The sequence below is a fragment of the Salmo trutta genome, chromosome 40 (assembly GCF_901001165.1).
Source record: "Salmo trutta chromosome 40, fSalTru1.1, whole genome shotgun sequence".
Lineage (NCBI taxonomy): Eukaryota > Metazoa > Chordata > Actinopteri > Salmoniformes > Salmonidae > Salmo > Salmo trutta.
In genome coordinates, this window is record NC_042996.1 from 4,631,635 (window position 1) to 4,658,170 (window position 26,536).

Here is a 26,536-nt window from a genome sequence, read left to right on the forward strand (position 1 = left end):
CATGGTCAAATAATAATAATCATAGTAATTGTCGAGGGTGCAACAAGCACGTCCGGTGAACAGGTCAGGGTTCCGTAGCCGCAGGCAGAACAGTTGAAACTGGAGCAGCAGCATGGCCAGGTGGACTGGGGACAGCAAGGAGTCATCATGCCAGGTAGTCCTGAGGCATGGTCCTAGGGCTCAGGTCCTCCGAGAGAAAGAAAGAAAGAAAGAGAGAAAGAGAGAATTAGAGAGAGCATATTTACATTCACACAGGACACCGGATAAGACAAGAGAATACTCCAGATGTAACAGACTGACCCTAGCCCCCCGACACATAAACTACTGCAGCATAAATACTGGAGGCTGAGACAGGAGGGATCAGAAGACACTGTGGCCCCATCCGATGATACCCCCGGACAGGGCCAAACAGGCAGGATATAACCCCACCCACTTTGCCAAAGCACAGCCCCCACACCACTAGAGGGAAATCTACAACCACCAACTTACCGTCCGAAGACAAGGCCGAGTATAGCCCACAAAGATGTCCGCCACGGCACAACCCAAGGGGGGGCCGCCAACCCAGACAGGAAGACCACGTCAGTGGCTCAACCTACTCAAGTGACGCACCCCTCCCATGGACGGCATGGAAGAACACCAGTAAGTCAGTGACTCAGCCCCTGTAAAAGGGTTAGAGGCAGAGAATCCCAGTGGGAAGAGGGGAACCGACAAGGCAGAGACAGCAAGGGCGGTTCGTTGCTCCAGCCTTTCCGTTCACCTTCACACTCCTGGGCCAGACTATACTTAATCATAGGACCTACTGAAGAGATAAGTCTTCAGTAAAGACTTAAAGGTTGAGACTGAGTCTGCGTCTCTCACATGGGTAGGCAGACCATTCCATAAAAATGGAGCTCTATAGGAGAAAGCCCTACCTCCAGCCGTTTGCTTAGAAATTCTAGGGACAATTAGGAGGCCTGCGTCTTGTGACCGTAGCGTACGTGTAGGTATGTACGGCAGGACCAAATCGGAAAGATAGGTAGGAGCAAGCCCATGTAATGCTTTGTAGGTTAGCAGTAAAACCTTGAAATCAGCCCTTGCCTTAACAGGAAGCCAGTGTAGGGAGGCTAGCACTGGAGTAATATGATCAAATTTTTTGGTTCTAGTCAGGATTCTAGCAGCCGTATTTAGCACTAACTGAAGTTTGTTTAGTGCTTTATCCGGGTAGCCGGAAAGTAGAGCATTGCAGTAGTCGAGCCTAGAAGTAACAAAAGCATGGATTAATTTTTCTGCGTCATTTTTGGACAGAAAGTTTCTGATTTTTGCAATGTTACGTAGATGGAAAAAAGCTGTTCTTGAAGCAGTCTTGATATGTTCTTCAAAAGAGAGATCAGGGTCCAGAGTAACGCCGAGGTCCTTCACAGTTTTATTTGAGACGACTGTACAACCATCCAGATTAATTGTCAGATTCAACAGAAGATCTCTTTGTTTCTTGGGACCTAGGACAAGCATCTCTGTTTTGTCCGAGTTTAAAAGTAGAACATTTGCAGCCATCCACTTCCTTATGTCTGAAACACAGGCTTCTAGCGAGGGCAATTTTGGGGCTTCACCATGTTTCATTGAAATGTACAGCTGTGTGTCGTCCGCATAGCAGTGAAATTTAACATTATGTTTTCGAATGACATCCCCAAGAGGTAAAATATATAGTGAAAACAATAGTGGTCCTAGAACGGAACCTTGAGGAACACCGAAATTTACAATTGATTTGTCAGAGGACGAACCATTCACAGAGACAAACTGATATCTTTCCGACAGATAAGATCTAAACCAGGCCAGAACTTGTCCATGTAGACCAATTTGGGTTTCCAATCTCTCCAAAAGAATGTGGTGATCGATGGTATTAAAAGCGGCACTAAGATCTAGGAGCATGAGGACAGATGCAGAGCCTCGGTCTGACGTCATTAAAAGGTCATTTACCACCTTCACAAGTGCAGTCTCAGTGCTATGATGGGGTCTAAAACCAGACTGAAGCGTTTCGTATACATTGTTTGTCTTCAGGAAGGCAGTGAGTTGCTGCGCAACAACTTTTTCTAAAATTTTTGAGAGGAATGGAAGATTCGATATAGGCCGATAGTTTTTTATAATTTCTGGGTCAAGATTCGGCTTTTTCAAGAGAGGCTTTATTACTGCCACTTTTAGTGAGCTTGGTACACATCCGGTGGATAGAGAGCCGTTTATTATGTTCAACATAGGAGGGCCAAGCACAGGAAGCAGCTATTTCAGTAGTTTAGTTGGAATAGGGTCCAGTATGCAGCTTGAGGGTTTGGAGGCCATGATTATTTTCATCATTATGTCAAGAGATATAGTACTAAAACACTTTAGTATCTCCCTTGATCCTAGGTCCTGGCAGAGTTGTGCAGACTCTGGACAATGAAGCCCTGGAGGAATACCCAGATTTAAAGAGGAGTCCGTAATTTGCTTTCTAATGATCATGATCTTTTCCTCAAAGAAGTTCATAAATGTATTACTGCTGAAGTGAAAGCCATCCTCCATTTGCGAATGCTGCTTTTTAGTTAGCTTTGCGACAGTGTCAAAAAGAAATTTCGGATTGTTCTTATTTTCCTCAATTAAGTTGGAAAAATAGGATGATCGTGCAGCAGTGAGGGCTCTTCGATACTGCGCGGTACTGTCTTTCCAAGCTAGTCGGAAGACTTCCAGTTTAGTGTGGCGCCATTTCCGTTCCAATTTTCTGGAAGCTTGCTTCAGAGCTCGTGTATTTTCTGTATACCAGGGAGCTAGTTTCTTATGACAGATGTTTTTAATTTTTAGGGGTGCAACTGCATCTAGGGTATTGCGCAAGGTTGAATTGAGTTCCTCGGTTAGGTGGTTAACTGATTCTTGTCCTCTGACGTCCTTGGGTAGGCAGAGGGAGTCTGGAAGGGCATCAAGGAATCTTTGGGTTGTCTGAGAATTTATAGCACGACTTTTAATCTTCCTTGGTTGGGGTCTGAGCAGATTATTTGTTGCAATTGTAAACGCAATAAAATGGTGGTCCGATAATCCAGGATTATGAGGAAAAACATTAAGATCCACAACATTTATTCCATGGGACAAAACTAGGTCCAGAGTATGACTGTGGCAGTGAGTAGGTCCAGAGACATGTTGGACAAAACCCACTGAGTCGATGATGGCTCCGAAAGCCTTTTGGAGTGGGTCTGTGGACTTTTCCATGTGAATGTTAAAGTCACCAAAAATTAGAATATTATCTGCTATGACTACAAGATCCGATAGGAATTCAGGGAACTCAGTAAGGAACACTGCATATGGCCCAGGAGGCCTGTAAACAGTAGCTATAAAAAGTGATTGAGTAGGCTGCATAGATTTCATGACTAGAAGCTCAAAAGACGAAAACGTCATTGTTTTTTTTTTTGTAAATTGAAATTTGCTATCGTAAATGTTAGCAACACCTCCGCCTTTGCCGGATGCACGGGGGGTTTGGTCACTAGTGTAACCAGGGGGTGAGGCCTCATTTAACACAGTAAATTCATCAGGCTTAAACCATGTTTCAGTCAGGCCAATCACATCAAGATTATGATCAGTGATTAGTTCATTGACTATAACTGCCTTGGAAGTGAGGGATCTAACATTAAGTAACCCAATTTTGAGATGTGAAGTATCACAATCTCTTTCAATAATGGCAGGAATGGAGGAGGTCTTTATACTAGTAAGATTACTGAAGCGAACACCGCCATTTTTAATTTTGCCCAACCAAGATCGAGGCACAGACACGGTCTCAATGGGGAAAGGTGAGCTGATTACGCTAACTGTGCTAGTGGCAGACTCCACTAAGCTGGCAGGCTGGCTAACAGCCTGTTGCCTGGCCTGCACCCTATTTCATTGTGGAGCTAGAGGAGTTAGAGCCCTGTCTATGTTCGTAGATAAGATGAGAGCACCCCTCCAGCTAGGATGGAGTCCGTCACTCCTCAGCAGGCCAGGCTTGGTCCTGTTTGTGGGTGAATCCCAGAAAGAGGGCCAGTTATCTACAAATTCTATCTTTTGGGAGGGGCAGAAAACAGTTTTCATCCAGCGATTGAGTTGTGAGACTCTGCTGTAGAGCTCATCACTCCCCCTAACTGTCACAGTGAGAGAGGTTAGCACATAGACAGTTGACTACACTAGTATTATAACAGTCACAGTGAGAGAGGTTAGCACATAGACAGTTGGCTACACTGGTATTGTAACAGTCACAGTGAGAGAGGTTAGCACATAGACATTTTACTACACTGGTATTGTAACAGTCACAGTGAGAGAGGTTAGGTATTATAACAGTCACAGTGAGAGAAGTTAGCACATAGACAGTTGGCTACACTGGGATTATAACAGTCACAGTGAGAGAGGTTAACACATAGACAGTTGACTACACTGGTATTATAACAGTCACAGTGAGAGAGGTTAACACATAGACAGTTGACTACACTGGTATTGTAACAGTCACAGTGAGAGAGGTTAGCACAAAGACATTTTACTACACTGGTATTGTAACAGTCATAGTGAGAGAGTTTAGCACATAGACATTTGACTACACTGGTATTATAACAGTCACAGTGAGAGAGGTTAGCACATAGACAGTTGACTACACTGGTATTATAACAGTCACAGTGAGAGAGGTTAACACATAGACAGTTGACTACACTGGTATTATAACAGTCACAGTGAGAGAGGTTAACACATAGACAGTTGACTACACTGGTATTGTAACAGTCACAGTGAGAGAGGTTAGCACAAAGACATTTTACTACACTGGTATTGTAACAGTCATAGTGAGAGAGTTTAGCACATAGACATTTGACTACACTGGTATTATAACAGTCACAGTGAGAGAGGTTAGCACATAGACAGTTGACTACACTGGTATTATAACAGTCACAGTGAGAGAGGTTTGCACATAGACAGTTTACTCCACTGGTATTGTAATAGTCACAGTGAGAGCTGTTAGCACATAGACAGTTGACTACACTGGTATTATAACAGTCACCGTGAGAGAGGTTAACACATAGACAGTTGACTACACTGGTATTGTAACAGTCACAGTGAGAGAGGTTAGCACGTAGACAGTTGACTACACTGGTATTATGACAGTCACTGTGAGAGAGGTTAGCACATAGACAGTTGACTACACTGGTATTGTAACAGTCACAGTGAGAGAGGTTAACACATAGACAGTTGACTACACTGGTATTATAACAGTCACAGTGAGAGAGCTTAGCACATAGACAGTTGGCTACACTGGTATTGTAACAGTCATAGAGAGAGAGGTTAGCACATAGACAGTTGACTCCACTGGTATTGTAACAGTCACAGTGAGAGAGGTTAGGTATTATAACAGTCACAGTGAGAGAAGTTAGCACATAGACAGTTAGCTACACTGGTATTGTAACAGTCACCGTGAGAGAGGTTAACACATAGACAGTTGACTACACTGGTATTGTAACAGTCACAGTGAGAGAGATTAACACATAGACAGTTGACTACACTGGTATTGTAACAGTCACAGTGAGAGAGGTTAGCACATAGACAGTTGACTACACTAGTATTATAACAGTCACAGTGAGAGAGGTTAGCACATAGACAGTTGACTACACTGGTATTGTAACAGTCACAGTGAGAGAGGTTAGCACATAGACATTTTACTACACTGGTATTGTAACAGTCATAGTGAGAGAGTTTAGCACATAGACATTTGACTACACTGGTATTATAACAGTCACAGTGAGAGAGGTTAGCACATAGACAGTTGACTACACTGGTATTATAACAGTCACAGTGAGAGAGGTTTGCACATAGACAGTTTACTCCACTGGTATTGTAACAGTCACAGTGAGAGAGGTTAACACATAGACAGTTGACTACACTGGTATTATAACAGTCACAGTGAGAGAGGTTAACACATAGACAGTTGACTACACTGGTATTATAACAGTCACAGTGAGAGAGGTTAGCACATAGACAGTTGGCTACACTGGTATTGTAACAGTCACCGTGAGAGAGGTTAACACATAGACAGTTGACTACACTGGTATTGTAACAGTCACAGTGAGAGAGGTTAACACATAGACAGTTGACTACACTGGTATTATAACAGTCACAGTGAAAGAGGTTAGCACATAGACAGTTGACTACACTAGTATTATAACAGTCACAGTGAGAGAGGTTAGCACATAGACAGTTGACTACACTGGTATTGTAACAGTCACAGTGAGAGAGGTTAGCACATAGACAGTTGACTACACTGGTATTGTAACAGTCACAGTGAGAGAGGTTAGCACATAGACATTTTACTACACTGGTATTGTAACAGTCATAGTGAGAGAGGTTAACACATAGACAGTTGACTACACTGGTATTATAACAGTCACAGTGAGAGAGGTTAGCACATAGACAGTTGACTACACTGGTTTTATAACAGTCACAGTGAGAGAGGTTTGCACATAGACAGTTTACTCCACTGGTATTGTAATAGTCACAGTGAGAGCTGTTAGCACATAGACAGTTGACTACACTGGTATTATAACAGTCACCGTGAGAGAGGTTAACACATAGACAGTTGACTACACTGGTATTGTAACAGTCACAGTGAGAGAGGTTAGCACGTAGACAGTTGACTACACTGGTATTATAACAGTCACTGTGAGAGAAGTTAGCACATAGACAGTTGACTACACTGGTATTGTAACAGTCACAGTGAGAGAGGTTAACACATAGACAGTTGACTACACTGGTATTATAACAGTCACAGTGAGAGAGGTTAGCACATAGACAGTTTACTACACTGGTATTGTAACAGTCACAGTGAGAGCTGTTAGCACATAGACAGTTGACTACACTGGTATTATAACAGTCACAGTGAGAGAGGTTAACACATAGACAGTTGACTACACTGGTATTATAACAGTCACAGTGAGAGAGGTTAACACATAGACAGTTGACTACACTGGTATTATAACAGTCACAGTGAGAGAGGTTAGCACATAGACAGTTGACTACACTGGTATTGTAACAGTCACAGTGAGAGAGGTTAACACATAGACAGTTGACTACACTGGTATTATAACAGTCATAGTGAGAGAGGTTAACACATAGACAGTTTACTACACTGGTATTATAACAGTCACAGTGAGAGAGGTTAGCACATAGACAGTTGACTACACTGGTATTATAACAGTCACAGTGTGAGAGGTTAGCACATAGACAGTTGACTACACTGGTATTGTAACAGTCATAGAGAGAGAGGTTAGCACATAGACAGTTGACTACACTGGTATTATAACAGTCACAGTGAGAGAGGTTAGCACATAGACAGTTGACTACACTGGTATTGTAACAGTCACAGTGAGAGAGGTTAACACATAGACAGTTGACTACACTTGTATTGTAACAGTCATAGAGAGAGAGGTTAACACATAGACAGTTGACTACACTGGTATTGTAACAGTCACAGTGAGAGAGGTTAACACATAGACAGTTGACTACACTGGTATTATAACAGTCACAGTGAGAGAGAATAACACATAGATAGTTGACTACACTGGTATTATAACAGTCACAGTGAGAGAGGTTAACACATAGACAGTTGACTACACTGGTATTGTAACAGTCACAGTGAGAGATGTTAGCACATAGACAGTTGACTACACTGGTATTATAACAGTCACAGTGAGAGAGGTTAACACATAGACAGTTGACTACACTGGTATTATAACAGTCACAGTGAGAGAGGTTAGCACATAGACAGTTGACTACACTGGTATTGTAACAGTCACAGTGAGAGAGGTTAGGTATTATAACAGTCACAGTGAGAGAGGTTAACACATAGACAGTTGACTACACTGGTATTATAACAGTCACAGTGAGAGAGGTTAGCACATAGACAGTTGACTACACTGGTCTTGTAACAGTCACAGTGAGAGCGGTTAGCACATAGACAGTTGACTACACTGGTATTATAACAGTCACAGTGAGAGCTGTTAGCACATAGACAGTTGACTACACTGGTATTATAACAGTCACAGTGAGAGAGGTTAGCACATAGACAGTTGACTACACTGGTATTATAACAGTCACAGTGAGAGAGGTTAGCACATAGACAGTTGACTACACTGGTATTGTAACAGTCACAGTGAGAGCTGTTAGCACATAGACATAGGGAGTATTAACAATAGGACCATATCTTTGAGACAATCTGACAATCCCTCTGAGTTGTCATGTGATGTTCTGCTATAATCCTCCTGGATGCCTTTCACTCATGTGACTGTATGGGAGAAAAGAGGATGCTAGCGCCACCTTGTCTGTGTGTGTGTGTGTGTGTGTGTATGTGTGTGTGTCTATCTGTGTGTGTGTGTGTGTGTGTGTGTGTCTATCTGTGTGTGTGTGTGTGTGTGTGTGTGTGTGTGTGTGTGTGTGTGTGTGTGTGTGTGTGTGTGTGTGTGTGTTTCTCAGTGTCTGTGACGCTGTCTAGCTCAATCTTTTAATTAAATCTACACCAACAGCCAAGCTCAAATATACCCAGTCTCAACCCTGAAGTGATGCGTTATAATTTAGGGGTGTGTATATGTGTATATATGTGTGAGTCTGTCTGCCTGCCTGCTTGCCTGACTGCTTGCCTGCCTGTCTGCTTGTCTGTTGGTTCAATGTGTACATGTCTGTGTGAGTGATACTTTTCACAGTAAAGGCATCATATAAAAACAGCAACAAACAGTGTGATGGTAGCCTACAAAGACCACCCCAAGGCCAGTCAGAGACAGTGGATACTGCCAGATATGGGACAATCTACAAATACAGTGGCTTTTGGGCAGGGCATTTTAGAAAACTCTAATTCATTTCTCCAGACCAATTTTCCATTAGGAGTGCAGATTACAGTGGCAGATGAAAGTCTTAACAGCTGATCATTGGGCGACTGCTCTTAGTGCTGTGACAGGTTACGTTTTATTGTGAAAATCCATCACAGTTCCAACTTAGATAAAGAACCCTATTGCACCAGGAGAAGCTGATGCTGCATGCATTCTATCACACACACACACGCACGCACGCACGCACGCACGCACGCACGCACGCACGCACACACACACACACACACACACACACACACACACACACACACACACACACACACACACACACACACACACACACAAGTCACATCTCATTACATGGGTCCTTGAATCTCTCTGAAATGCAGCTCTATTTCTCTCTTTGTCTCTGTTCCTTTATTCATTGGTCTTTCTCTCTGCAAGCATTCAGCCTGCCTTCATCCTTTAACCTCAATCATTATCCCCTCTCTCTCTCTCTCTCTCTCTCTCTCTCTCTCTCTCTCTCTTTTTTTTTTTCCCCTCTCCCTCTCTCTTTCCCTCACCCACTTGCTTTCTCTCCCTGTCTCTCTTTAAAGTCAACATGTTCTATTTTGTGAAAGTGTTGACCTGATCCTCAAACCACTGAACAATGTGTTATCTAAGGGTACGACCCCACTAGTCCAGGAGCCTTAACTCCTCTAAGGGTACGACCCCACTAGTCCAGGATCCTTAACTCCTCTAAGGGTACGACCACCCCAAGTCCAGGAGCCTTAACTCCTCTAAGGGTACGACCCCACTAGTCCAGGATCCTTAACTCCTCTAAGGGTACGACCCCACTAGTCCAGGAGCCTTAACTCCTCTAAGGGTACGACCCCACTAGTCCAGGAGCCTTAACTCCTCTAAGGGTACGACCCCACTAGTCCAGGATCCTTAACTCCTCTAAGGGTACGACCCCACTAGTCCAGGATCCTTAACTCCTCTAAGGGTACGACCCCACTAGTCCAGGATCCTTAACTCCTCTAAGGGTACGACCCCACTAGTCCAGGAGCCTTAACTCCTCTAAGGGTACGACCCCACTAGTCCAGGAGCCTTAACTCCTCTAAGGGTACGACCCCACTAGTCCAGGAGCCTTAACTCCTCTAAGGGTACGACCCCACTAGTCCAAGAGCCTTAACTCCTCTAAGGGTACGACCCCACTAGTCCAGGAGCCTTAACTCCTCTAAGGGTACGACCCCACTAGTCCAGGACCCTTAACTCCTCTAAGGGTATGACCCCACTAGTCCAGGATCCTTAACTCCTCTAAGGGTATGACCCCACTAGTCCAGGATCCTTAACTCCTCTAAGGGTACGACCCCACTAGTCCAGGATCCTTAACTCCTCTAAGGGTACGACCCCACTAGTCCAGGACCCTTAACTCCTCTAAGGGTATGACCCCACTAGTCCAGGACCCTTAACTCCTCTAAGGGTATGACCCCACTAGTCCAGGACCTTTAACTCCTCTAAGGGTACGACCCCACTACTCCAGGATCCTTAACTCCTCTAAGGGTATGACCCCACTAGTCCAGGACCCTTAACTCCTCTAAGGGTACGACCCCACTAGTCCAGGACCTTTAACTCCTCTAAGGGTATGACCCCACTAGTCCAGGAGCCTTAACTCCTCTAAGGGTACGACCCCACTAGTTCAGGACCTTTAACTCCTTTAAGGGTATGACCCCACTAGTCCAGGAGCCTACACTCTCCATCAGCATTTGAAGTACACCAATATGATATACAGTACTCATTCCAGGGTTTTTCTTTATTTTTACTATTTTCTACATTGTAGAATAGTAGTGAAGACATCAAAACTATGAAATAACACATATGGAATCATGTAGTAACCAATAAAACAAATGTAGTAACCAGTTAAACAAATGAAAATATATGTTATATTGGAGATTCTACAAAGTAGCCTCCCTTTGCCTTGATGACAGCCTTGCACACTCTTGGCATTCTCTCATGTAGTCAAGGGAGAGTAATGGGGATCAGGTTTTAATGTGAAAATCAGACATGGGGATACCATGGGTGTTGGTGGTGTGAGAGTTATGGGTGTGTGTGTGTGTGTGGGGTGGGGGCTGTGTGTAGTGTGGTGTGTCTGTGTGTGTGTGTGTGGGGTGGGGGCTGTGTGTAGTGTGGTGTGTATGTGTGTGTGTGGGGTCGAGGCTGTGTGTAGTGTGGTGTGTCTGTGTGTGTGTGGGTTGGGGGCTGTGTGTAGTGTGGTGTGTCTGTGTGTGTGTGAGGTGGGGGCTGTGTGTAGTGTGGTGTGTCTGTGTGTGTGTGGGGTGGGGGCTGTGTGTAGTGTGGTGTGTCTGTGTGTGTGTGGGGTGGGGGCTGTGTGTAGTGTGGTGTGTCTGTGTGTGTGGGGTGGGGGCTGTGTGCAGTGTGGTGTGAGAGTTGTGGGTGTGTGTGGTGGCTGTGTGTAGTGTGGTGTGTCTGTGTGTGTGTGGGGTGGGGGCTGTGTGTAGTGTGGCGTGTCTGTGTGTGTGTGGGGTGGGGGCTGTGTGTAGTGTGGTGTGTCTGTGTGTGTGTGTGTGGGGTGGGGGCTGTGTGTAGTGTGGTGTGTCTGTGTGTGTGTGGGGTGGGGGCTGTGTGTAGTGTGGTGTGTCTGTGTGTGTGTGTGGGCTGGGGGCTGTGTTTAGTGTGGTGTGTCTGTGTGTGTGTGGGGTGGGGTGGGGGCTGTGTGTAGTGTGGTGTGTCTGTGTGTGTGTGGGGTGGGGTGGGGGCTGTGTGTAGTGTGGTGTGTCTGTGTGTGTGTGGGCTGGGGGCTGTGTGTAGTGTGGTGTGTCTGTGTGTGTGTGTGGGGTGGGGTGGGGGATGTGTTTAGGGTGGTGTGTCTGTGTGTGTGTGTGGGGTGGGGGCTGTGTGTAGTGTGGTGTGTCTGTGTGCAGGTGTGAGAGAGAGAAACAGAGAGAAACAGAGAGAGAGAGAGAATGTGTGCACCTTCATGTGTACAGGCATGGGTGTGAGCAGGAGTGAGTGTGTGTATGTGAGCTTTTACACGTGTCTTCCTCAAAGTGTGTATGTGTGTCCTTCACCCTTTCACCCCCCTCTCAGTGATGGAACACAACCGCTGCATTGATATTAGCCAAAGCATTTAAGGTGAATGCTCTCACACACTATAAATAAGTCTAGTTAAGATGTCTTCAGTCCCATTAAGCCGTATCACCGTTATAGATTTTGTTCCCTAAAGATTGCTTCTCCTCACCAAGCTTATTTGGATCTACTGTAGTCTGACACACACACACACACACACACACACACACACACACACACACACACACACACACACACACACACACACACACAGAGAGACACAAACACACTCAAAGACACAAACACAGATAGACACACACAGAGACACACACACAAACACAGAGACACACACACACTCACACCAGTCTACCCCACAACCTGTTTATAGCGGAGAAATGAACTCTACTTTCTGCTTGTCATCTCCTAATCAGGTGGAAGAGAACACGCCTGGTTCTGTCTTGCTGGGAGCCAATCAATATGTGTGTTTGGATGGTGGAGGTGTTCTGCAACCCCTGATGCTTTGTAAACACTTCACTACATGTGGCGTGTAATTTCTCCTGACAAATATGCTAATCAAGGGAGGTCATCAAAATGTGTGTGTGTGTGTGTGTGTGTGTGTGTGTGTGTGTGTGTGTGTGTGTGTGTGTGTGTGTGTGTGTGTGTGTGTGTGTGTGTGTGTGTGTGTGTGTGTGTGTTCCCGCTAAGATATTCAATATTCTGCTACAGACCACTAGACCACACAGGGTTAATTGAGAACAACATCTACAATATCTCAACAACTTCAGTTGTAACAAATGCAATGCCCTGAAGTCACTGTCATTGTCCCAGCTCAATTACACTGGAAATATGATGCAATAGGTTATCAAGATAATGTCACGATGACTTACAATTACATGGTTTTACATTGTCTCTTCCAACTTGATAGAACTCATTCTAAAACGATCAAATTAGACTATTATCAGATGAGATGTCAAAATAATCATCCTTCGATTCCATCCCTCTAGGAAACATTTTCATCCTACCTGAGAAAGTGTCACCCTCAACACCCAGTCATCCAACTTTTCAACAAATCCAGTCACCTTCTCGCTCACTTTGGCGGCCGTTGCTTACACAAATCACTAATTCCCATGCATTTATTCTGAGTGGCTTGCGAATCTCTTTTATTTAAGCTGATTTAATTTCCTCTGACTAAGCTAGCCCGTCCATTAATGGCTGGATGTTCTGCTCCGAGGGTTTGTGTCCCTGTGCTGGGGGAGCGATAATAGCAGTGTAGCCGAGGTTAGATGGGCCCTATCCCTGGTGTCCTTGCACCCATGCATGGATAATACCTGGGTGAAACTGACCCTGAAGTAGACATAGTGAAAGTTCTGGAAGTTGTTCCCCATAGTTCTGAGTCATTTCTGGGTTCACCTCCCCACGACCGCAGGGGCAGGGCAGGGGAAGTGGAAGTGGCATCTGATGTGAATTCAAACTGGGGTTTACAGATTCCTGTAGAAGTAACATCTCTCTCTCTCTTTCTCTACCATCCCTCCCTCCCTCCCTCCCTCTCTCTCTTAATCTCTCTCTCTCTCTCTCTCTCTCTCTCTCTCTCTCTCTCTCTATCTTCCTCTATCTATCTCTCACCCTTTCTCCACCCTCCTCACTCTGTCTCTCTCTGTCTCTCTCTGTCTCTGTCTGCCTCCCTCCATCTCTTTTCCTTTCTCTGTCTCTCTCTCTCTCTCTCTCTCTCTCTCTATCTATCTCTCTCTGTCTCTCTCTCTCCCTCCTTCTCCTCCCTCCTTGTCTTTCTTTCCTGCAGTTGTGTGGTGGATGAGATGGATTTCTCAGGGATGGAGCTGGACGAGGCTCTGAGGAAGTTCCAGGCTCACATCAGAGTCCAGGGAGAGGCCCAGAAGGTGGAGAGACTGATCGAGGCCTTCAGGTGAGCTCCATTATTCAGTCAGTCTGTCAGTCCATCACTCAGCCAATCAATCAGTTAGTCAGTCAATCAATGAATCAATCAATAATTTGTATGTGTGTGTGTGTGTGTGTGATATATTGCTTTGTGAATAATCCCAGGAAGAGTAGCCTTGATGGAGTAATGGGTATCTTAATAGACTAAACTATAAACTAAACTCATCCTGGAGGGGTGTTGGTTTAAGGATGACACCTAAAAACTATTCAGATCATCCACACCCAGTATGATGTCAGTCAGTTGTGATTAGATGAGGTCACTACTGGGACAAAGAGAGAGACCTTTGTCTCAGGTTTAGAAGGCCTAAAAGACTGCAACGTTCAAGTGAGTTAAGCTCAACATCAGGCGAGGCACAGCCCTGTAGTGTCTTTGCCCTGTTGTTGTCCATGGGTGGGCAGGACATTGCCGATAGCACTAAGGTCCATGTGTGTCTGAGCCTAAAACACAGTGCTAGGAGTTTGTTTCAGTTCACGTCTCACTTCACCAGTCAACCCAAATCCCATCCAAACTTTCCAGTTTCTACCTAGCCTGGTTATCCAGCCTGAATGCTGCACACACCAGTGTTTCACTGCATTCAGACTGGTTAAATCGGGCTATTTCAACCCTCCCTCCATTCAGATGGTTGACCCAGTCTTCCGCTTGGCTAGGTGCTCTGAAACAACAGGCAATCTCAACAGACAGGATAAGTACAACTTCCTGGTTTACGAGTCTAAACGGGTATCCCATTTATGCCACAGCTGCGGTGCTCTGCGCTAACCAGTATCCTTGAATACCCATTCCATTTACGATATGGCCACCTGTCACAGTTGTCAAGGTGCGTTGCCAACGAGAGTGTTGTTGTCGTTGTGAGCGGGCATGGAGACTGACGGCTGGTATTTGTTTTGGGTACGATTGGCGCAGAGTGAGTGCTGCACAGAGAGGGGCGAAATAAAGAGCGAGGGAGGGAAGGAGGGAGGGAAGGAAGGAGGAGAGGTTTATAAATATCCACTGTTGCATAAGCGCATCTCTCTGGTCTCCGCCTGCCTCCCATGCTCCTCCAAACAGAGATGGAGAGAGTGAGGAATAGAAAACAGAGAGAGGGGGAGAAAAGGATAGAGAACGAGAGACAAGAGTCTGAGACAGAGAAAAAGATGACGGGATGGAGGGAGGGAGACAGACTTCAAAGAGAGTGAGGGGATAGCGAGAGGCTTAAAGAATGAAAGAGAGAGACGGATAGAAAAAGAGGTAAAGGATGACTGTAAACACAGAAGGAAAGGCAGGTGGCAGGGAAATGAGAGCGAGAGGGAGGAAAGGGAGAGAGAGAATGTGTGAAGAAACACAAGACAGGAGAAAATAAACACCTGGCAGCTTCTGTAGCTTGGCGTGTGTCAGCTAATAATGAACCCAACACTCTTTGGCAGTTTCTGAGGCCAGAGAGACATTCACACACACACACACACACACACACACACACACACACACACACACACACACACACACACACACACAAACACACACACACACACACACACACACACACACACACACACACACACACACACAAACACACACACACACACACACACACACACACACACACACACACACACACGATTCCCTTCACTGAGATAGAGTAAGGGGAGGGAATATAGGGTTTCTCTTTCTAGGGCTATCTGCTGTTTCACTCTTTCTGGTAGAATAGTAAAGAGAAATGTATAGAACTGAGACTTTATTATTCAGAAGAAAAATCTATTGATTGACTGCAAAACCTTCCTTAAAGTCAAACCCCAGTCTTGATGGTACAACTGCAAACCATAGAGTATGTGGCTCAAGATAAGTTATTTTTCCAGGTAATAGTCTCCATTAGATGATGCAGAATCAGTGAACCCCAAACTGAGGACACGGGTTGCGTCCCAAATGGCAACTCTATTCCCTACACAGCTAGTCCACTACCTGTGTGTATTCCTAGCCCACTGAGACGTAGATTCCAATCATGCAGCTCAGTGGTCACATGACTCCGGAGGAAGGCTGGGCCAGCCTACCTGGAAACCATAACCAGAATTAATATGGAATCACACTTTACGCTCCAGTAGAGGCCCTATGGGGTGTCACACACACACACACACACAAACACATCCGTTGAAATAATAGATTGATTAATTAACAAAGGAAGCTCCCTTGTGGAATCTCACGCCATGCTACAGTAACAAATTAATTCCATAACACATTTGAATTGGTTGCCAATGCAGAGGAGAGCATAGCGTGACAATATGGTGGCGTCCTGAATAGCACCCTATTCCCTATTTAGTGCACTAATTTTGACCAGGGCCCTCAAAGTAGGGCCCCTATGTAGAGAATAGTGTTCCATTTGGTATGGTGAATACAGTACACCATTATCACTGAGAGAGTATGTATGCAATGTGACACACTGTAGCTAGCAGTGCAGTCACCCCACTGGGCACAGACCCCAGTTCAACTTGTAGTTTAGATTTACATTTGGTTGAGTTGTCAACTAAAGTGAATTAAACATGAAATCAACAAAACATGTCATCCTGTCATTGGATTCAGGTTACAAGTTGGGTGAAAAAAAGACAAGGACTTTTTGCAAATACAATCAGTTTTGTTGATTCAACGTCATCACATCAAAACAAATTCTGGTTGAAATTACGTGGAAACAACATTGATTCAACCAGTTTTCGCCCATAATGTCATGTAAATGGCGGTGTCTGGAGAGATGTGGTTTTCACTGTAGAGGATTCTAAATCAACCTCTTTACTCTATGGACATAGGCTGCTATCTGTTAAAACATGGACAGGCCCTTATGTTTCATCCTCTCACTACGCCCCCAAGCAGATAGACTGGCTGTCCTAGCATAGACACACACACACACACACACACACACACACACACTTAGTCATCAAATACACACTCAGTCAAACACACACACACACTTATTCATCAAATACACATTCAGTCAAACACACAATCACACACACACACTCCACACACTCAGGTGTCTCTGCCAGTTAGATTGACGAGGGTTGTTTGGTGCGTGGAGCTGCTAGGCCAGCTGTATTTCCCTCTCCTGCCGTGCCTCCTCTCAGATCTCAGGGTGTTCTCTGGGACCTCCATCAGCCCTGTGTCATCTTTACTGCAGAGGTGCCCAGGCAGGGATATTTCTGCTGTCTAACCCACGGTGCACAGCGTAAATAGACTACTGTACTAGTTATGTAGCACTTTGTGACAACTGCTGATCTAAAAAGGGCTTTTTAAAATACATTTTATTGATTGATTTGACTACTGTCGTTCTGTCTGTCTGTCTGTCTTTCTGACTGTTGGTTGGCCAGGTTCTTTGTGGTGACTAGGGAGTAGGGACTTCATCTTATCTGTATATTCTAGGGAGTAGGGACTTCCTCTTATCTGTATATTCTAGGGAGTAGGGATTTCATCTTATCTGTATATTCTAGGGAGTAGGGACTTCCTCTTATCTGTATATTCTAGGGAGTAGGGACTTCATCTTATCTGTATATTCTAGGGAGTAGGGACTTCCTCTTATCTGTATATTCTAGGGAGTAGGGACTTCATCTTATCTGTATCTTCTAGGGAGTAGGGATTTCATCTTATCTGTATCTTCTAGGGAGTAGGGACTTCATCTTATCTGTATATTCTAGGGAGTAGGGACTTCATCTTAGCTGTATCTTCTGGTTGGAAGTGATGAGCTAATTGTAATATAACAGGGGAATTAGTAGGTTTATGTTGAGGAAGAGGCAGGGAGGTCTATTCTATGACAAGATTGTTGGATCTCTCTGACCATGCGTCATGTTCCTCTTTCCAGATCCTCTGGGGGGTGTGGGGTCTTATGGGTCCTGGTCGGGAGGTTTTTGTTGCAAAAGAAATAAGTCTGGTTCATGGGTTTTATTAATACTAACCCCCTCTCTCCCACCTCCCTCCTGTCCCCCTGTCTCATCTCCTGTCCCCCTGCCCCCCACCCTCTCCAGTCAGCGGTACTGCATGTGTAACCCGGACGTGGTGCAGCAGTTCCACAACCCCGACACCATCTTCATCCTGGCCTTCGCTATCATCCTCCTCAACACAGACATGTACTCACCCAACATCAAGCCTGACCGCAAGATGATGCTGGAGGACTTCATACGCAACCTCCGAGGTGAGCCATTATTTTACTAGAGAGTGTAGGAGTGGTAGATGAGAAGGAGGGGGAGGATGGGAGTAGAGGGGAGGGGAACTGGGTAAGTAATAGTTATTTACTACTTACTTTATTCTAGTTAGTTAGTTACTAGTTAGTTAGTTACTAGTTATTTAGTTAATAGTTCATTTGTTACTACTTAGTTAGTTACTAGTTAATGTGATACTAGTTGGTTAGTTGTTAGTTACTAGTTAGTTAGTTACTACTAACACCCTATCCAAGTGCATATAGCGTATACATAGTGTAGCCTTTCACAAAGGACACAAAATGTTGAATCTACAGCGCCAGGATATTCAACCTATCAGGTCGCCGCAATGATTTGTCTGCGTTTGAAATATCCGTAGCGGATGTAATATCCGTGTAACAAGAGAAGACGGCTAAAGTCCCAATCCATTGTCCCTAACAGTTAGCCAACTCTAATTCAAATCAGTTGCGTCCCAAATGGCACCCTGTTCTCTACATAGTGCACTACCTTTGACCAGGGCCCTAACCCTATTCCCTAACCAGGGCCCATGGCACCCTATTCCCTAACCAGGGCCCATGGTACCATGGTACCATTTGTGATGCAGACACAAGGGCTGCATCACAAATGCATCCTATTCCTTATATAGTGCACTACTTTTGACCAGGGCCCATAGGGAATAAGGTACCATGGGTCCTGGTCAAAAGTAGTGCACTATATAAGGAATAGGATGCATTTGTGATGCAGACCTTGTGTTGTTGGTAATATAGAGCTGCATCATAGTGTTCCTCTGCCAGGGAAGGATCCATCAGGACTGTGGGATCAATATGGTACAACTTTAATGGATTCATCCGGACGGCTCCTCACAATTAAATGAAGTTGGAAAATCAATCGGGGCGTCTCATGCAAATTAGGATATGCCACGATGCTTGGCTTTCTTCCTCTGTTTGTGTCCTCTCTCTCTCTCTCTCTCTCTCTCTCTCTCGCTCTCTCATTCTCTCTCTCTGACTATCTCATTCTCGTTCCTTTTCTCTCTCTTTCTATCTTTCAGCCCTCTCTCTCTTACTGTATCTCTCCCAATTTCTCCCCTGTCTCCCTCCCTCCTCAGAACCCCCTCTCTCACTCTATATTTCCAGCTAGTTGAGTAGTGGGAAGAACACAGTTAAGAGATTGAATCGGATGTTAATTATTGAATAACAGAGGAGTGCTCACTTACTCAATTACACTGGACCGGAAATGTCAAAAACATTCTGCAATGTCTAACCTGATATATAGACACTGAATAGAATTAGTATAATGACTTGTATTGTATCCTAGAAACCATTCCATATATATATAAATGTCTTACTTTTGATGTATCAAAATATGACAGTGTTCACATAATTAGTATAACTCTTGATGTGTCTAATAGTACCGCTGTTGCGCATATACTTAGTTTAATGACTTACATTGTATTCTAGAAACGTCTCCATATACAGTATATATGTCTTACTGTTAATGTATCTAATTGTACTATAGTGAAGTCTCTTTGAAGTACGGATCAAAGGGCCTAGCACATGGTCCATGCTGGTCCTGGATCAGAGAGCCTAGCTAGGGGTGGTCCATGCTGGTCCTGGATCAAAGAGCCTAGCTAGGGGTGGTCCATGCTGGTCCTGGATCAGAGAGCCTAGCTAGGGGTGGTCCATGCTGGTCCTGGATCAGAGAGCCTAGCTAGGGGTGGTCCATGCTGGTCCTGGATCAGAGAGCCTAGCTAGGGGTGGGCCATGCTGGTCCTGGATCAGAGAGCCTAGCTAGGGGTGGTCCATGCTGGTCCTGGATCAAAGAGCCTAGCTAGGGGTGGTCCATGCTGGTCCTGGATCAAAGAGCCTAGCTAGGGGTGGTCCATGCTGGTCCTGGATCAGAGAGCCTAGCTAGGGGTGGTCCATGCTGGTCCAGGATCAGAGAGCCTAGCTAGGGGTGGTCCATGCTGGTCCTGGATCAAAGAGCCTAGCTAGGGGTGGTCCATGCTGGTCCTGGATCAGAGAGCCTAGCTAGGGGTGGTCCATGCTGGTCCTGGATCAGAGAGCCTAGCTAGGGGTGGTCCATGCTGGTCCTGGATCAAAGAGCCTAGCTAGGGGTGGTCCATGCTGTTCCTGGATCAAAGAGCCTAGCTAGGGGTGGTCCATGCTGGTCCTGGATCAGAGAGCCTAGCTAGGGGTGGGCCATGCTGGTCCTGGATCAAAGAGCCTAGCTAGGGGTGGTCCATGCTGGTCCTGGATCAAAGAGCCTAGCTAGGGGTGGTCCATGCTGGTCCTGGATCAAAGAGCCTAGCTAGGGGTGGTCCATGCTGGTCCTGGATCAAAGGGCCTAGCACATGGTCCATGCTGGTCCTGGATCAGAGAGCCTAGCTAGGGGTGGGCCATGCTGGTCCTGGATCAAAGAGCCTAGCTAGGGGTGGTCCATGCTGGTCCTGGATCAAAGAGCCTAGCTCGGGGTGGTCCATGCTGGTCCTGGATCAAAGAGCCTAGCTAGGGGTGGTCCATGCTGGTCCTGGATCAAAGAGCCTAGCACAGGGGTGGGCCATGCTGGTCCTGGATCAAAGAGTCTAGCACAGGGGTGGGCCATGCTGGTCCTGGATCGAAGAGCCTAGCACAGTGGTGTGCCATGCTGGTCCTGGATCAAAGAGCCTAGCATAGGGGTGTGCCATGCTGGTCCTGGATCAAAGAGCCTAGCACAGGGGTGTGCCATGCTGGTCCTGGATCAAAGAGCCTAGCACAGGGGTGGTCCATGCTGATCCTGGATCAAAGAGCCTAGCACAGGGGTGTGCCATGCTGGTCCTGGATCAAAGAGCCTAGCTAGGGGTGGTCCATGCTGTTCCTGGATCAAAGAGCCTAGCACAGGGGTGGTCCATGCTGGTCCTGGATCAAAGAGCCTAGCTAGGGGTGGTCCATGCTGGTCCTGGATCAAAGGGCCTAGCACATGGTCCATGCTGGTCCTGGATCAGAGAGCCTAGCTAGGGGTGGGCCATGCTGGTCCTGGATCAAAGAGCCTAGCTAGGGGTGGGCCATGCTGGTCCTGGATCAAAGAGCCTAGCTCGGGGTGGTCCATGCTGGTCCTGGATCAAAGAGCCTAGCTAGGGGTGGTCCATGCTGGTCCTGGATCAAAGAGCCTAGCACAGGGGTGGGCCATGCTGGTCCTGGATCAAAGAGTCTAGCACAGGGGTGGGCCATGCTGGTCCTGGATCGAAGAGCCTAGCACAGTGGTGTGCCATGCTGGTCCTGGATCAAAGAGCCTAGCATAGGGGTGTGCCATGCTGGTCCTGGATCAAAGAGCCTAGCACAGGGGTGTGCCATGCTGGTCCTGGATCAAAGAGCCTAGCACAGGGGTGGTCCATGCTGATCCTGGATCAAAGAGCCTAGCACAGGGGTGTGCCATGCTGGTCCTGGATCAAAGAGCCTAGCTAGGGGTGGTCCATGCTGTTCCTGGATCAAAGAGCCTAGCACAGGGGTGGTCCATGCTGGTCCTGGATCAAAGAGCCTAGCTAGGGGTGGTCCATGCTGGTCCTGGATCAAAGGGCCTAGCACATGGTCCATGCTGGTCCTGGATCAGAGAGCCTAGCTCGGGGTGGTCCATGCTGGTCCTGGATCAAAGAGCCTAGCTAGGGGTGGTCCATGCTGGTCCTGGATCAAAGAGCCTAGCACAGGGGTGGGCCATGCTGGTCCTGGATCAAAGAGTCTAGCACAGGGGTGGGCCATGCTGGTCCTGGATCGAAGAGCCTAGCACAGTGGTGTGCCATGCTGGTCCTGGATCAAAGAGCCTAGCATAGGGGTGTGCCATGCTGGTCCTGGATCAAAGAGCCTAGCACAGGGGTGTGCCATGCTGGTCCTGGATCAAAGAGCCTAGCACAGGGGTGGTCCATGCTGATCCTGGATCAAAGAGCCTAGCACAGGGGTGTGCCATGCTGGTCCTGGATCAAAGAGCCTAGCTAGGGGTGGTCCATGCTGTTCCTGGATCAAAGAGCCTAGCACAGGGGTGGTCCATGCTGGTCCTGGATCAAAGAGCCTAGCTAGGGGTGGTCCATGCTGGTCCTGGATCAAAGGGCCTAGCATATGGTCCATGCTGGTCCTGGATCAGAGAGCCTAGCTAGGGGTGGGCCATGCTGGTCCTGGATCAAAGAGCCTAGCTAGGGGTGGGCCATGCTGGTCCTGGATCAAAGAGCCTAGCTCGGGGTGGTCCATGCTGGTCCTGGATCAAAGAGCCTAGCTAGGGGTGGTCCATGCTGGTCCTGGATCAAAGAGCCTAGCACAGGGGTGGGCCATGCTGGTCCTGGATCAAAGAGTCTAGCACAGGGGTGGGCCATGCTGGTCCTGGATCGAAGAGCCTAGCACAGTGGTGTGCCATGCTGGTCCTGGATCAAAGAGCCTAGCATAGGGGTGTGCCATGCTGGTCCTGGATCAAAGAGCCTAGCACAGGGGTGTGCCATGCTGGTCCTGGATCAAAGAGCCTAGCACAGGGGTGGTCCATGCTGGTCCTGGATCAAAGAGCCTAGCACAGGGGTGTGCCATGCTGGTCCTGGATCAAAGAGCCTAGCTAGGGGTGGTCCATGCTGTTCCTGGATCAAAGAGCCTAGCACAGGGGTGGTCCATGCTGGTCCTGGATCAAAGAGCCTAGCTAGGGGTGGTCCATGCTGGTCCTGGATCAAAGGGCCTAGCACATGGTCCATGCTGGTCCTGGATCAGAGAGCCTAGCTAGGGGTGGGCCATGCTGGTCCTGGATCAAAGAGCCTAGCTAGGGGTGGTCCATGCTGGTCCTGGATCAAAGAGCCTAGCTCGGGGTGGTCCATGCTGGTCCTGGATCAAAGAGCCTAGCTAGGGGTGGTCCATGCTGGTCCTGGATCAAAGAGCCTAGCACAGGGGTGGGCCATGCTGGTCCTGGATCAAAGAGTCTAGCACAGGGGTGGGCCATGCTGGTCCTGGATCGAAGAGCCTAGCACAGTGGTGTGCCATGCTGGTCCTGGATCAAAGAGCCTAGCATAGGGGTGTGCCATGCTGGTCCTGGATCAAAGAGCCTAGCACAGGGGTGTGCCATGCTGGTCCTGGATCAAAGAGCCTAGCACAGGGGTGGTCCATGCTGATCCTGGATCAAAGAGCCTAGCACAGGGGTGTGCCATGCTGGTCCTGGATCAAAGAGCCTAGCTAGGGGTGGTCCATGCTGTTCCTGGATCAAAGAGCCTAGCACAGGGGTGGTCCATGCTGGTCCTGGATCAAAGAGCCTAGCTAGGGGTGGTCCATGCTGGTCCTGGATCAAAGAGCCTAGCACAGGGGTGGTCCATGCTGGTCCTGGATCAAAGAGCCTAGCTAGGGGTGGGCCATGCTGGTCCTGGATCAAAGAGCCTGACACAGGGGTGGGCCATGCTGGTCCTGGATCAAAGAGCCTATTACAGGGGTGGGCCATGCAGGTCCAGGATCAAAGAGCCTATTACAGGGGTGGTCCATGCTGGTCCTGGATCAAAGAGCCTATTACAGGGGTGGGCCATGCTGGTCCTGGATCAGAGAGCCTAGCTAGGGGTGGTCCATGCTGGTCCTGGATCAAAGAGCCTATTACAGGGGTGGGCCATGCTGGTCCAGGATCAGAGAGCCTAGCTAGGGGTGGGCCATGCTGGTCCTGGATTAGAGAGCCTAGCTAGGGGTGGGCCATGCTGTTCCTGGATCAGAGAGCCTAGCTAAGGGTGGGCCATGCTGGTCCTGGATCAGAGAGCTTAGCTAGGGGTGGGCCATGCTGTTCCTGGATCAGAGAGCCTAGCTAGGGGTGGGCCATGCTGGTCCTGGATCAGAGAGCCTAGCTAGGGGTGGGCCATGCTGGTCCTGGATCAGAGAGCCTAGCTAGGGGTGGGCAATGCTGGTCCTGGATCAAAGAGCCTATTACAGGGGTGGGCCATGCTGGTCCTGGATCAGAGAGCCTAGCTAGGGGTGGGCCATGCTGGTCCTGGATCAAAGAACCTATTACAGGGGTGGGCCATGCTGGTCCAGGATCAGAGAGCCTAGCTAGGGGTGGGCCATGCTGGTCCTGGATGGCTGTTGTATGTGGTTGTTGCAGAGGCAGATGTACTACCTGAATTTGTTCACGGAGAGATGGAGAGATGGAATATACATAAAATAAGAGAAGTTAGGTGAAAGCACAGTAAGCAGAACTCTCCCCCACTCCCTCCCTCCCTCTCTCTCTCCCCTCTCAATCTCTCTCACACACACACATTCCCCCCACACACACACCCTTCTCCTCTTCCTCCCACTGTGCTGACTCCATAATGTGGAGTGATGCCTCAGCATATCCAAGAGTGCATCTGTGTCACTGCCCTGACGAGTGTCTCCATTTGCCGAAATTATTCCCGACCTAGCAGCCTCATTGGCTCCTCAATGAACCACCCTGGCTATAATGGGGTCTATCTAGAGGGAAGCCTGACGGTCAAATGATACAGTATGTTCTCCCCAGTCCCCAGTTGATATGTCCCCCCCCAGTCCCCAGTTGATATGTCCCCCCAGTCCCCAGTTGATATGTTCTCCCCCAGTTGATATGTTCCCCCCCAGTCTCGAGTTGATATGTTCCCCCCCAGTCCCCAGTTGATATGTTCCCCCCCAGTCCCCAGTTGATATGTTCCCCCCAGTCCCCAGTTGATATGTTCCCCCCAGTTGATATGTTCCCCCCCAGTCTCCAGTTGATATGTTCCCCACAGTCCCCAGTTGATATGTTCTCCCCAGTCCCCAGCTGATATGTCCCCCCCAGTCCCCAGTTGATATGTTCCCCCCAGTCTCCAGTTGATATGTTCCCCACAGTCCCCAGTGGATATGTTCCCCCCAGTCCCCAGTGGATATGTTCCCCCCAGTCCCCAGTGGATATGTTCCCCCAGTCCCCAGTTTGATATACTCCCCCAGTCCCCAGTTGATATGTTCCCCACAGTCCCCAGTTGATATGTTCCCCCCAGTCCCCAGTTGATATGTTCCCCCCAGTCCCCAGCTGATATGTCCCCCCAGTCCCCAGTGGATATGTTCCCCCCAGTCCCCAGTGGATATGTTTCCGCCCAGTCCCCAGTTGATATGTTCCCCCCAGTCCCCAGTGGATATTTCCCCCCAGTCCCCAGTTGATATGTTCCCCCAGTCCCCAGTTGATATGTTTAGCCCAGTCCCCAGTTGATATGTCCCCCCCAGTCCCCAGCTGATATGTTCCCCCCAGTCCCCAGTGGATAAGTACCCCCCAGTCCCCAGTTGATATGTTCCCCCCCAGTCCCCAGTTGATATGTTCCCCCCAGTCCCCAGTTGATATGTTCCCCCCCAGTCCCCAGTGGATATGTTCCCCCCAGTCCCCAGTTGATATGTTCCCCCAGTCCCCAGTTGATATGTTCCCCCCAGTCCCCAGCTGATATGTCCCCCCAGTCCCCAGTGGATATGTTCCCCCCCAGTCCCCAGTGGATATGTTCCGCCCAGTCCCCAGTTGATATGTTCCCCCCAGTCCCCAGTGGATATGTTCCCCCCAGTCCCCAGTTGATATGTTCCCCCAGTCCCCAGTTGATATCTTTAGCCCAGTCCCCAGTTGATATGTCCCCCCCAGTCCCCAGCTGATATGTTCCCCCCAGTCCCCAGTGGATAAGTACCCCCCAGTCCCCAGTTGATATGTTCCCCCCAGTCCCCAGTTGATATGTTCCCCCCAGTCCCCAGTTGATATGTTCCCCCCAGTCCCCAGTGGATATGTTCCCCCCAGTCCCCAGTTGATATGTTCCCCCAGTCCCCAGTTGATATGGTTAGCCCAGTCCCCAGTGGATATGTTCCCCCCAGTCCCCAGTGGATATGTACCCCCCAGTCCCCAGTTGATATGTTCCCCCAGTCCCCAGTTGATATGTTCCCCCCAGTCCCCAGTGAATATGTTCCCCCCAGTCCAAATCAAATCAAATCAAATCAAATTTATTTATATAGCCCTTCGTACATCAGCTGAAATCTCAAAGTGCTGTACAGAAACCCAGCCTAAAACCCCAAACAGCAAGCAATGCATGTGAAAGAAGCACGGTGGCTGGGAAAAACTCCCTAGGAAAAACTCCTGAGAAAGGCCAAAAACCTAGGAAGAAACCTAGAGAGGAACCAGGCTATGAGGGGTGGCCAGTCCTCTTCTGGCTGTGCCGGGTGGATATTATAACAGAACATGGTCAAGATGTTAAAATGTTCGTAAATGACCAGCATGGTCAAATAATAATAATCATAGTAATTGTCGAGGGTGCAACAAGCACGTCCGGTGAACAGGTCAGGGTTCCGTAGCCGCAGGCAGAACAGTTGAAACTGGAGCAGCAGCATGGCCAGGTGGACTGGGGACAGCAAGGAGTCATCATGCCAGGTAGTCCTAGGGCTCAGGTCCTCCGAGAGAAAGAAAGAAAGAAAGAGAGAATTAGAGAGAGCATATTTACATTCACACAGGACACCGGATAAGACAAGAGAATACTCCAGATGTAACAGACTGACCCTAGCCCCCCGACACATAAACTACTGCAGCATAAATACTGGAGGCTGAGACAGGAGGGATCAGAA

At 47.8% G+C, this 26,536-nt stretch overlaps 1 pseudogene; it reads left to right on the top strand.

Moving 5' to 3' along the window:
- Window positions 1–26,536, top strand: part of LOC115180579 (IQ motif and SEC7 domain-containing protein 3-like) — a 121,047-nt pseudogene that overhangs the window by 38,320 nt on the left and 56,191 nt on the right.